The sequence below is a fragment of the Lagenorhynchus albirostris genome, chromosome 19, assembly GCF_949774975.1.
Source record: "Lagenorhynchus albirostris chromosome 19, mLagAlb1.1, whole genome shotgun sequence".
Taxonomy (NCBI): domain Eukaryota; kingdom Metazoa; phylum Chordata; class Mammalia; order Artiodactyla; family Delphinidae; genus Lagenorhynchus; species Lagenorhynchus albirostris.
The window spans coordinates 30969279-30983397 of record NC_083113.1 but is presented as its reverse complement, the minus strand read 5'-3'; positions in this window follow the sequence as shown (position 1 = coordinate 30983397).

Below are 14119 nucleotides of genomic sequence, written 5' to 3'. Positions count from 1 at the left end.
TGTGCACATATAATCCTTAGCAATCCAGGAGAAAGATAATATTATTAACCACACTTACAAGTGAAGAAATTGAAGCAGAGAGAGGTGGATTAACCTGCGAGGGTCACACAGCTAGTAGATGATGAAGCCAGGATTCAAAGCCAAGCAGTTAGTCCTAGAACACTAGTTCTTAACTTTACCAACTAAACTGAAACAGGCAATGCCGAGAAGAGGATGTGCACTCAGCAGGCAGGTTCTGCTTACGGTAGACATCAGCTTGCTGCTCCTACATTCGTTCTCTTGCTGGCAACTGCACCCAGTTTTCCTCTGGGGAGTCATTCCTTCCCCCACTTTCAGTCTATGGGACTCTATCCCTGAGCAGGGGCAAAACTCTTGCTGAGAGAAAGCCAGTCAGTACTGGTGAGCCTCAGGTCTTGGTGATTGGCTCAGGGGTGGTCATGTGACCCGATCAGCACTGAGAAAGCACTGACAATACGGCTTCACTGCTGCAGGACCTGGAGGCTAGGAAGCTGGAAAGCTGGTGGCGCCGGCTTGTGAGATCACAGGGAGGCGAGTCTGGGTGAGAAGAGCACCAACACACAGGAAGTAGAGTCAGTGAACTTGAGAGAAGTCCTGAGGCTGCCCACTGGGCTTGTCTGAGGCCCTGAGAGGCTCTCCTCTCTACTCCAGCATCCTCTGTGGATAAGAGCGTCTCTCTGCAGAAGAACACCCCTTTGGTTTTCTGCTTTCATTTCTCTTTTCCCTTTCTTTCTCCCTTCCTTCTTTCCTTCCTTCCTTCCTTTTTCTTTCTTCTCTTTCTTTCTTTCTTTCTTTCTTTCTTTCTTTCTTTCTTTCTTTCTTTCTTTCTTTCTTTCTTTCTTTCTTTCTTTCTTTCTTTTCTTTCTTTCTTTCTTTTTCTCTTTCTTTCTTTCTTTCTTTTTCTCTTTCTTTCTTTCTCTCTCTCTCTCCCTGCCTTCCTTCCTTTCTCTCTCTCCCCCTTCCTTCCTTTCCTTACATTAACTGAGTGGCTACTATACACCAGAAACTATCCTACATTTAAATACATCATCCCATTTTTGCAGCAACCATATTAGGTAGACACATTTAATATTCCCATTCTATAGATGAAACCAGGCTAGAAAATCTGCACAGGGTCACCCAGTTGACTGAGTCCAATTTCAAACCCAAGCCATCTCACTCCAACCCATGTACCCTTAATCATTAGGCAAAACTTCCTCCCTTGTGGAGTACAGGGGTTTGTGTGGGGCAGGCCAGAGTGAATAGAAGGAGAAAGGGTGGCTACAAAGTCAGCTAGTGTGAATGCAGGTAGCAGTGTAAGGGGCACACTGGCATAGTGATTAAGAACCGCGCTTTGGATTCAAGCCAGCTCTGGTTTGAATTCAGCCTCTTCCATATACTAGGTGTGTGGACTTGGCACACTCCTTAACCTCTCTGAGTTCTTTTTTTTTTTTTAATTAATTTATTTATTTTTGGCTGTGTTGGGTCTTCGTTTCTGCGCGTGGGCTTTCTCTAGTTGCGGTGAGCGGGTGCCACTCTTCATCGTGCCTCTCTGAGCTCTTGAATTCTCATCTATACCATGAAGATCATATCCCTGTCTTGAAAATACGTTGCCTGGTTTAACTGAGAAAATGGATACAAAGCATTACTCTGTTATTTGGTACATAAGTGAAAGCCACTATGATAATAACACCTATATATAATTACTGTTAATAATTATAATTAATTAATAATAATCTGATTATTCGTAGTCACCCTTGGACCCCTCAGTCCCAGCAACAGTCATCTGAAGACAGAGAGCAATGTGGCTTTTCTCCCCTGTGACGTTAGCTGATAGCCCCCCTTCTAGCTTTACCCTTGTAACTGAAGACTATTTATATACGACTGAAGAACACCCATTTAAATTATGCCAGTTGAATTTTGTCAACCTTAGGAGGGAAAGTGTATGATGTGTCTCCTTCAGGATGTGACTGTGTATCAAGAGATGTTCTCAGAAATACGCACGTACCCCAATGAGGGGCAAATTAGTCTGAGTCCTTCCGCGGGTGATGTCAAGCAGACAGCTCTTTCAGAATTAGCAATCTGGCTATGAAGCCACTGGGATTGTGCCACGGGCATAAACCTTCGCAAGTGGCGGGGGGGGGGGTGGATAAGGAGGGTTGTACAAACAGAAAACATCTCCCAGATCTCAGATTAATGCAGCTGTGAAAAAAAGCGTTTTAATAAGTGTGTTCTCCAAATGGGGGCACTTTTCTGGAAAAGCCTTTCTTTTCCATCCTGAGAGAAACAGAACGTTTTGGTTAAGCAGAAGCCACGGCGAAAATATTTTCTAAATACGTGTGTCTTCTGCGTGTCAGTTTCATTGAATGTTGTAGATGGTTTTTGAGCCTGCGTGGGGCTAAGAGCTCCCGCAAAATGCTTCTCTCCGACCTGAGCCATCAGAAATCACCAGACCTGTTTTACATTTGGGGGTTTCCGGCTTCCCTCCTTCCTTCCCCACTTCCTATGACTTTACGTTTACAAAAGAGCTTTACGTTTGTGCGTCAGCACCGACCAGAAGACCACTTGAAGTTAAAACACTTTGCCAGTTTCCATTTTCCTCACAGCATTCCTTTCCGCTTCTAATCTTTCTTTAAAAAACCAAAAAAAAAAAAAGAAAGAGAAAACCTGATTTAAGAAAACTTGATCCATTTGGAGCAGGCTGGCCCCAGCTATCCCTTCCTGTGCTCCCCGAGACAGAAGGAGTTGAGGCAAGAGGGCCTAGAAGATTCCGGAGGGATTGGGGTGGGAAGGAGAGATGCCAAGAGAGGGCAAGGGTGAATGGGGCCATCTCCACGGGGGATGTTCAATAACTCTCTTACTCTTTATGCTGTGGGACAGGGTCTCATTTGCTCAATTTGGGGTGACAGCAGCCGTTTTTGTTCCAGTGGAGCCAGAGTTTTAAATAAGTGCAGCTCTCAGAGGCCGCAAGCCGCGTTCGTTATCTTAGCCATGGGAGGGCATGGAAATCGGAGGCGTTTTGGCAAGGGCAACATAAATCCGATGTTTGTGAGGGGCCGACCCAGCCAGGGAGGAAGGAATGCACAGTTTTCCTCCGACGGTGTGATTTCCTGCTTCTCGCTGGATTGGCCGTCTGGACTCCTGCAGAAGCAAAATGTGCATCAATTACTTGAAAGGAAACCAACCCTATTCCTAAAGGTTTGGCAGCAGAAATATTCATTGTTGAGAAAGGGGAAGAAAAAAAAAAAGCCTAATGAACTCCCCTCTCTTCGGTGTTTCCAAAGGCCTCTTGTGTGGGTGGCTGCTTTTTTTTTTTTTTCTTCCAGAGTTCTTAGGGACTCTCATTAGCCCCTCAATAAATGCTACTTTAAGGGCTTGTAACTTTGTCATTAAATCTTCGCTCCAAGATGAATTAAGGCTGCAGCCAAGAAATGCCTCGCCCACCCCTACCCCACAACCAGCATCTTTACAATTACCCAAAAGGCAGGAAAACAGATTTGTGGGCCATTTTTAGTACTCGTTTACGCACCTTCCTGTCAAATAGTGATTAATTCAGGGCCACTTAAGTTTTCCAAACTTTCATCTGTAATGGGCATGTTGACATTTTTATTTGAATCTCTTTACGCCATCCAAAATCATCTCCTTCAGCAACAGAAACTGTTGGTTAATTGCCACAGAGCAGCTGTTACCTCTTTTCCGTCGACAGCCTCTTTCGGGACGGTTTTGAGCTTGGTGCCTGCAAGAACACACGGGCCGGCGACAGAGGGTGTCAGGTGGATTGATTGAATGGCCCCCTTGTTCCTGACTGTCTGTGTCTACACCGGTATCAGGGCCAAACAAAGCCCTCCGCCTCTAAATATAGCATTTTCTTTGGCCCCGGGCCCTCACTGTCTTGTTTTTCCATTCTTCTACGCTCTAAAACAAATACAAGAGAGCTCCCTTATAATCTGACTTATTTTTACCCAGATTTGCGTATTCCTTGGGTCCGTTGGAGTCCTGGAAATAGAAGTTCATGCACAATTAATCTCATTTTCTGGTTAACTGAAGGCTAACCAAAAAACAGCTTTGAAAAATTCACTCCTGCTACACAGTCTTCTGGAATGTGTTCAGACACTTTCAGAAAAGCAGAGTCTCAGAACTGAAAGAGGAACAGGCGTCTGTGTGCCCAGATCCCTATGAGGTAGAAGGTGGCACCTACGGATCCAGCCGAGTTACCTGGACTTTCCATCTTCTGCCCAAGCCATCCCAGTTTTTGAACAATTTTTGTTCTTGGATATTTCCTTCTTGTATGTCCTGCCTTAATTATTAGTGAAGTCCCGTGAATAGGTTTTTTTAATTTTTCGCTCGATGGTGTGGGAGCCCCCAGGCCTTCAGGATCCCACGTTGGCTACTGTCCTGTCGACGTGGAGGTCCTAGCACCTGGGTGTGATTGGGTGGCCCTGTTGGAGCCGAGAACCATCTGTAGCCATCACAGACTCTCCAAATTTGTCGTCTTATCATCTGCTTTTCTCCAAGAGTGGGCTGAGCTAGACCGATCCAGATATTGGGCATCCAATTAGATGAGATCTGTTCATCAATTTTGTGTTCTAGTGCAGTGAAAGGACAGCGCTTACTGAGTGTTGGTATAACCTGAGGCTGAAAAAGAAAAAGAAAAGGTAAAAATGGCTAATTTAAAATGATCGACCTACTCTTTTCAGATTGTAAAAGTAATATGTGTTATAATACGTTCACACAATACAGAAAAGTAAGAGAAAGTGAAAGTTCCCTAAAGTCCTACAGAAATATTTTATAATTAAAGAAGAAGCATCTGGCCCAGGCCGGGCCCATGTGGAGGTGGTATGGCCTTGAATCTAGATGTGATTACAGGTCGGGCTTCTACAGTTTAAGCTGTCAACCCCACCACCTGCTTCCTCTGTCTTCCAAGCATTGATAGAAACTCCAGGCAGCCTTCCAGCTCCCCTGGAAGGCCCAGCTGAGAACAGTGTTATTCAGGGACATCTAAGGATCATGACAGCCATACACCCCTCGAGGCCCCAGAGTTCTATCTTTGGATCAAGCTGGACACCAGAATCCTGCTCATTTGTGCCGGATTTGTTTAGCCCAAGGTGAGGAGTTCCACAGCACACACGTGGTCAATCATCTGCCCTCTTCTCTGCCCGGCCTCGATGTGGCCTTGAATTCTTCTCACAACAGGCTCTGTGAACCACCAGGCAGCTGGAGTGGGCACTAGACAGGTGCCCATTTGCCTTACTTTTTTACCCTTGCTCTGGAATTTAACAACTGCATCTGCTCTCAAGTTGACGTTGAACTTCTTTTTCATTGCCCCCTTATGAAGAGCCTTGAGTGTAAAGTTTATTTTACAACAAAGTACCTGGGAAAATGTTTCTCCCCTCTGAAGAACTGTATGCTCAAGTGAAGTGAGCCTTTGTCATTGGTCATCATTCCCCTTTCACTCTTGCTGCCAGGAAGCTCTGAGTCAGATCCCAAAGTTCAATGGTAGCAGACATAATGAGCCTTATGACTGCCCTATTCGCAACCTCCTTTTTTATGTCCAGAGTTTCTGTCTCTAGCCTATGTGTTTTGGTTGCGAACTGCCGCACATCAAAGAGACAAAAATATAAATAGACACAAATTTAAAAAGTCATGCTGCCAATCTCGTGCCTTGTGAACACAGTCCTCCGTCTGGGAGCTCATTTTGTTTTCCTTCATGCTTAAAAACACATCCATGGCTTTGGACTCTATCTAAGAAAAGAGATTGGCTGCCAGAACAATGTAAGGAGAAATAAAACTGAGTTGATGGCCTGGATATGGGATGTCTTTATTTTCAGCCTTTTGAGAATGTTCTTGTGGCCCATTTTACAGATAAGCAAGGGCAGACACGAAGGAGAACTGAGCTTCCAGGGGCCACCGGAGCCTGTCTGAGTGGCGTGTCACCCTGGAGACCTGCCTCCAGGCTGTTCTGCTTTGCAATCTCCTGCAACCTTGTCCATTTCAACAGTGCTTCTGCGCTCCGGGTCCTTCCAAATGCTGCTGGTGAGCACAGTGAATTTCTACTTTGTTTAGCAGTCAGAACCGCTGAGACTTTTGAAAAGCATGAAATCTCCAAGGGAAGGAACACGTCCTTTAGGTACTAGGCTTCCAACCCCCCAATATGGAGAAACAATCTGCATACACAAAATTAGAAAAACATACACAGAATGGTTGTTTAAAATTCACAGCTGTCAACATCAAGTATTGTGTGTGAGAGAAAGAATGTACGAAACATCGGGTTAACAAAATAGCTGCAGATGGATGGGTTTGAGGCTGGGCCGGGGCCGGCATTGTCTGCACCATTTGCAGAGGCTCATTTGCATCGCAGGACAAAGGTTCCCTGTTGGAGACCCTTTCTCTCCAACCTCCTCAAAAAGGCGGCTCACCATCCGCAGTGAAGATAGCCTGCCTCCGTCCTCCCATCAGAAACCTACAGGAACGAGCACAAATCTGTTATTTTAACACAACGTGGGCACAAAGTGGTGTTTTCACTCCGAATAAAGCCAGGGGAAGCCAAAGAATGGGGCCTTTTATTTGCAGGAGATACTCAAAGGAAGTAGGATTGAACTGTAGGCCAGCATGTATGAATAAAGTTGTTAGAGAATTTGCAGCCTGTGGTCTGGGAGCTCCACTGTAAGTTTGCCGACTGTCAGCTTGAAGCACTTTGCGTCAGAATGCATAATTGCACCTGTTAATGACATTCTTTTGCCCAGTTCTCCAACAGAGAATAAATTCATTTTCCCTCTACATTTCATACTGCCTGGGAGAGAAGACTTTTTTTTTTTCAATTTAATAAACATGATTGACAACAGAAAAATGAAGATTTAATTTCTTTCTATTATGACTGTATTTTGGAGTCCGGAATGCACACATGTATTTTGCTGATGACTTTGCAACAGCCCATCAACAATGGCATTCATTCCGCAAATTCTAAAGGCCCTATCTTATGACTCTTGTAAGAAGTAGCTGGAAAGTGGCACGAAGAAATGTTTAAAAATACACTGAGACTAAGGACATTTTAAGCACCATGTCTAACGTGAAATGCCAGGGTAAAAAGGGCATGTCAGTGGTAAAGGCCAGCCTCTGAGGCCAGGGCAGCCTCTGAGATCATCACTTGGAAGACTGGGGCTCCCATCCCACATTTTAAGGGGGTTGAGCTCGAAATGCCTCAGTCTTTTACCACTGCCTTTGAACCAGGAACCCTTTGAACTTCAAACTTGGCTAAGCCCCACTGGGCAGCTGGTTTACCCTTTGCCCAAGGTCACAAGGATTGTTAGTAAGAGATGTGAGACCAGCACCCTGACCTGCCTGGATTGTGGGAGGGAGCCTGGGGTATCCATCCCCTTTCCTCTCTCTCCTTCCCTCCCTTCCACCCTTTCCCCCTCCCTCCCTCAGTCCCAGTGCTCCCAGGAAGAAAGGTTAAGAGTCCTCCTTTCCCCATATGGGTGGGGAATAGCAGAGGAAAGATGGCCGTAACTGAGGCTGAGAAACCCGGAGGACATGGTGATTTCTGAGGCTGTGGCCTGAGGCGCCATGAGTCTGGGGGTGGTGACTGTCCAGCCCTGCCTCAGAGAGGGGCCCCATGATGTAACGGAGGGCTTTGACACCAGCTCTTTAAATCAGGGGCTCCTTTAGGGGCGCCCCACTGCCATTGTTTCTAATGGCCTTAATCCCAGGCCTGAGGGTCAGGTTCAATAATTTTTCTTTTTTAACCACTAAAGAAACCCTCATGTTTTAGTAGAAGAGAAAGGAAAAAAAAAGGCAGTCTCCCAGAGCATAGATAATCTCCTCTTGATCTGGTCTCCCCGGGCCTCTGGCTTGCAAAGGTCAGCCTTCATGATGGTTCCGGGAAGATGGGTGTGGGAATGTCCCCACTTGGGTTTGGGAGAGCATGCTAATGAGTGGGTGTCCCTGCGAGATCTTTGGAGACCTCAGCCCACGCCTGCCAGTGACAGCTGTGAGTGTCACCTGGCGCAGAGCCGCAGACTGGTCTCCACAGCGCTTGCGGGCCGTGGTGTCGCGCGGTCATATATTATGCGTCCAAACGAGAGGTCGGATGAGATCATCAGGGTGAAAGAGCTTTGTAAGCTATAAAGCACTGGACCAACGTCAGTGCGTTTTCATCATTAGTAGGACAGTCCCTCTTCTGCCAAGGAGACTATTAAAATTTTTTTTTTGGTCTGAGTTTTTTTTTTTAATTGTTAACAAATATTTATCAAGAGCCTACCACTGACCAGGCGCTTTAGAACAATAAATTGAATCGTGTCACTCCCTGACTTGAACCACTCCAGGGCTCCTCATTACATGCAGAATAACATTCATAAGAGAGACCTGGCCCCGAAGGGTCCCCATCCTCATTCCCCTCCATCGCCCCCTTCCCTCCTCTGCCCCAACCGGGGCACCCTCCTTGCTGCTCCCCAAACATGTCAACCTCATTGCACCTTAAAGCCTTTGTACATGCTGTTGAATCTGCCTGGAGGACACCCTCTTTCAACCACTCAGGTCTCCGTTCAAATGTCACTTCCTGCAGAAGGTTGCCCTTGACTATACTCTTTACAACCACCCCTATACCTTTAACTTCTCACCTTGCTTTAAGGTTCTCCACAGCCCTCATCATAATCTGAAATTGTTGAAGATATGTGTGAGTGTGTGTGTGTGTGTGTGTGTGTGTGTGTGTGTGTCTGTGTGTATTGCTTGTCTTCCCCACCAAAATACATGCTCTGTGAGGTGCATTTCACCCTTGTCTCTATGCCCCTGGTACTTGGCATTCAGTGGGTGCTCAACAGAACCTGGCCCACAATGGTTGTTCAATAGATATTTATGGGATGAATGCAAAGATGAGAAAAAAATCAAGGAACTTAGAGTCCTGCCCTTTATCTCCTGGGACTTGGCTTAGAAGGGAAGCAAAGAATAAGAACACAATGTTTACTTTGTGACTGCGTATGAAAGACTCGGACACCCAAGTTCTTTTTCGTAAGAAGACGTGCCCAAGATGGAAGATCTGGTTTCTAAGGTACCCTTGAGGCCAGAAGTTTTGGTGGGAGAGATGTAAAGACCAGGTCCAGAGAGCCAGGTCAGAGACTTCAGGGCTGGACACATACCGGGAGGGCCACCCAGCTCCCAGTGACTCCCAGTGACTGGATTGGTGATACCACTTCTCTCCATCTCCCTCTCTGTGGGTCCAATGAGAGCTACATGGGGCATCCTCTCTGCCTCGTCTCTGATTGGTTAAAGAGTGAGCACCTCACCCAAGCTGAGCCCATGAGTCTCCTTCAACCCCTTGCCACGGGTGGCCAGCAGCCCTTAGTCAGGCCCGCTAGGACTTCCCCTAGGGATTTTCCAACTCAAACGAGAGAGAAAAACTGTTTTCCTTTCTAATCACAAAGCTGTGAGGATGTGAGCTGGGAAGAGCCAGCAGCAGAAGTTCTAGCCTCATGGCAACAGCCACAGGAAGAGAAATGCAGAGACAAGAAGTAGTGATGGAGATACAGAGGTAAAGAGAGAAGGGCCAGTTCTAGCTCCACTCTCTCCCTTCCCTCCAGTCCTGAGCCACTAAATCCCCCCTTTCTGCCTAGGCTAACTCAAGCTGGGTATTTTTAAAGCAACCAAATGTGCCCTGCTGAGTCTATTTTTAAACGTGTTATTCGGTTATTATAAAATAAGCACATACATTTAGTCAAAAAATGCAAACCCTCCAGGAGATTATCAAATGAAAAGTGGCCTTCCTGCCTGTCCCCCACTCCTCCCTCCGCCTCCCCCACTGCCCCCTTCCCCCCCCCCCGCCCCGCCCCAGTTTCATTCCCTAGAGGTAACTGGCAACCACTTGTTAAACTGATTATCCTTCTTACTGTCATTTGACCAACTTCTGGCAAGCATTTTGAAAAGCAGCAGAAAATCTTTTGTAATTTTGATTTATCTGATTGTAATATATATTACTCTCGTAGATTTTCAAACAATGGGTTATTCAGTCATTTATTTCAGTCAGCTCTGTCTGCATTAGTAAATGTTTTGACATTAGCCATTTATTTCAGAGATGAATGATTCATTTGGGTATTTCTCAACATCATAAAATAATACTGTGGGTGAGGGCATTGCTGACTTTTTGGCAGGGACTGAGTTATTCCCTTTCCCATTCTTTATACTCATCATGGTGCTTTGCGTAGAGCAGGCCGCACAGTATGTGTTGGAATGGATGAAGAACGTGGTGAAAAGAAGCCCAGGACAGAAAGGGAAAGAATGAAGCTTTACTGAGTGCCTTCAAAGTACCATGGGCTTGGCATGCTTTATCTCTTTTAGTTGTCGCTGTAACCCTGAGTGACTCTACTCTCTGTCCTTCTCCAGCTGATTCTTTGGCTTTTCATTTCATAATGTGGCTACTCCACAACTCTCCCACTAATTTGTTTTGCTTAAGTTAGCCAGGGCTGCTTTCTGTTGCTTGCAACTCAAGAACCCTAACTAACAGAGAAATCAGTGCATGAAAAGTAGGGTGCAATGGACTGGGCAGGAAACAGATGTATCCCCGTTTACAAATGAGGGAGATGAAGTTACAGAAACACTCAGTGCTTTGCTTCAGCCCACATAGCTAGAAAGTGGCCAAACAGGAATTAACTCAGGTCTGTCAGGGTACAGAATTTGGTCCTTTCCACCAGTCTACAGCCAGGTGCCAAAATGGCGTGTCTTAGACACTTAGGAAACAATGTTTAGATGGGATAAATCATGCACCGTTCTCCTATTTATCTTTCATATCTCCAAATGTTTCATGTTTGTCCCATTCCTCTTGTGCTGCCTTCACTACATAGTTCAAAAGAAAAGAATAGGGACCTACCAGCTATGGTGAATATTGATCATTTGTTTGTTTTAGGTCTGACTCTTTACCTCACGCAATATTACAAAGTGATCAAAAGCAGAGACTCCAGAGCCAGATTTCCTACACTTGAATCCCAGCTCTGCCACTTGTTGTGCAGCTTTGTGGTATGTGATAAGTTACTTACTATCTCTGTGACTCTGTTTTCTCATCTGTTAAATGGGTATAATAATAAAAGCTCATGTCTCCCAGGATTGTTGTAAGGATTAAAAATTTAACAGAGCTAAGACACTTAGAACAGAGCCTAGCACATAATAGGTGCTGTGTTTGTTATTAATATTTTTCCTTAATTTATTATTTAAATTTTTAAATTACATTTCAAGGTTTGGAAGAAACTGAGCAGATGAAATGTTTTGATTTCTGCAGGTACATGTGTGTGAATTTTGCAGTTCAGAACAGTAGCTTAGAGTCTGTGATTAAGGCATAGGTCTGGAAGTAACAAATGACTAGTAGCCGTAGGAGTATAAATAGAATACTGCTTCATAGATATTCTAATTATTCTTTCCTCTTTGACATGATTCCGTGTTTAGCTGCGTAACATTAAGCAATACTTACACAGCCGGGAAAGGGCAATTTAGAAAGATCAGACCCAATGATCTTAAAACCATGATGTATGGTTCAGTGAAAGTATAAGTAGGTCAGATACTTCTAACAGAATTAGCTGAAATTATGCAAGCTGTTATATTGGATATTACTGTTTGAACATTTTGTATAAACGGCAGTAATACACATTCGTCTTTAGAGGATGAATCAAGACTTAAAACTAATTCTGGTGAATTAAGAATTGTATTTTCCAGGAATTAACTACCACAATTTGACTGCAGTTGTAAAAATTTTATTAGGCAATACATCTGACCTCAAATTGGAAATTTGTGTTGGAACCAGTTTAGGAAATAATTATTGCTGTGCTGTTAATTTTATATTTGCCTAATAAAACACAGCAGGAGTGACAGGGTAGGGTGAATGTAACAAAAGAAAGCCCTTGGACATGCTTGAAACAAGTGTTTTCAACCTAGCTGGAACACCGACGAGGAATGAGTATATCTGATGAACGCTGTCCTGCTGACGCTGTGGAATTAATAGTTCATGGCTATCAGACTGTGAAAAAGAAATGTATTGATGTTGTTTGTATCACTCACACCAGCCAATAAGAAGCGTCACCGTGTGCATACCTTAAACCGTTTGCCTTGGTAAGGTTTAACTTCCTGACGCACCTCTAACCTAACAGGAACGCACACATACATGCTGACGTTGACACTCATCCTACCTGCTTGTTCCTGTTTGTCCAGTTTGCATTGCGAAGAGTATGAGTAGAGAAAGACCCAACTTCTCTTGGACGCGTGTGGTTGCTGTCAGCACTGCCTCACGGTTGTGGAGAGAGGGAATTATTTCATGCAAATGTGTGAATGGCTATTACGCTTCCTTCTGCTAGTATCATCTTCTAGTATCTTCTAGTAGCATCTAGTATCTTCCAGTTTCACCTCAAAGACATAATTTGAGGTTATAAACTGTGTCCGTGGCTACTTGGTACTGGTTGCTGTGGGGCAGGATTATCCAAAAGTTGGGACACAAGCTGCCTTTGGGATGGAGTATCAAATACCATAGATTCACACCACGAGAAAGTTATTCCCTTAACAATCCTCTCACGATCCTTCTGGTTGTATCAACCAGGACATCTCAGTTTAGTGGTAGGATGTCTTTCACGCCTTTTAAACTCTTGTTTACCTCCAGTTTTACCAAAGATTGGGGAGGGCTCAGGCTCAAAGCTGTGTAGCTAGTAGCTACAACAGTAGCTAGCTAGAGATTAATGACGTTGGTTTGTTTGCCCTGCTTTTTTTAATGGCTGTGGTTGATTTAGGATAAATGGACATTGTTTTTCACTTATGATAGGGGTTGAGTGTCTACTTTAAAATAATTGAAACATAAAATAATTTAACTGATTTTAAGAAAAACTATTAGGTAAATATCAATAAGTAGTCCTTGGATAAGACAAGGACTTGGATAAGGCAGAATCAAGAAGATTGTTCTAAGAGGCATAAACGGCATCCTCAAAGAATTAACTGGAAAGAGGTTAATGAAATGACTAGTTACAGACACTTGAGCAGGGTGAGGGGGACCAAAGACTCTGGTGAATACTCAGAACTAGCAACTATGGGAAGCCATTAGCCTCTGAGGGCTGAGTGTGAGGGAAAGGAGGGGTTTCCCCAGAGCTACATGAGACCTGGGACTTAGGAGGTGGGAAAGAGTTGCCCCATTGGGAAGCAGGGAAATAGACACCCTGACCTCTCCCTGCTTCCACCTTCCAACATGCTGCTGGTGACCTATATCAGCCCAACCCAACCAGAAGCCAAGGTCAAGGGAGAGGCTGGGAGATGCAGTCCTCAGGGGTCAGCCTCCTAGGGCACAGAGCAGGGTGGAGACGGAAGGAATGGGGGCCGGCAAATGGAGAAAAGCCAGAACAGTGGTGCTGAAGTGACTGAATTTGGGACATTCTGCTGTGCTGTCTAGGGAAGGGGCAAATGGTGATGGGGGGAAAGGGAACTGACTTTTGAGATCCTACCCTGTATTCTCCACCAGTCAAATATCCTTGACCTGCTTTATTTCATCATTTATATCATGAGTGGACAGATAAGATGAACAAAATTCACCTCTGAAACTCTTACCTTGCAAGAGAACAGAGCCAAGTGATAAGTTATTAGCAGATGAATGTTTAGTTGAAAGCCACTGCAGGAGGGCAGCCTAGCTCACCCACTTGCTTTGTAAAGCAGAGCACAGCAGTTGAGAAGAATAGCTTAGGGACCCACCTTGCTGGGGTTCAAGTCCCAGCTCCATCATATATCAGCCGTCTGTTATTGAGCGAGTTATTTAATCTTTCTGTGTCTCATTTTATTCATCTACAAAATGGGACCGTGACAGTTCCTACTTCTTAGGGATGCTCTAAGGATTAAGTCGGTTAATACAGATAAAGTTCTCTGAACATCTGGCACATAGTAAGTGTTCAATAAGTGTTTTGTAGCAACGTTGTTGTAATTGTTTTGGTTTCATTTTGCAGATGATAATGATACCCCTTCTTTCTTTGGGGCATAAGTAATAGCACTAATGCTGAGGCATAAAATAATTGAATAAGAAAGGATCTTTCCTCCCCAGTATTTCTTAACTGCAGTAAAGCCTTAATAGGTCAGAAGGCGTGATACGCCAGTAACTGAGACCTTGGGTAATCAAGGAGAT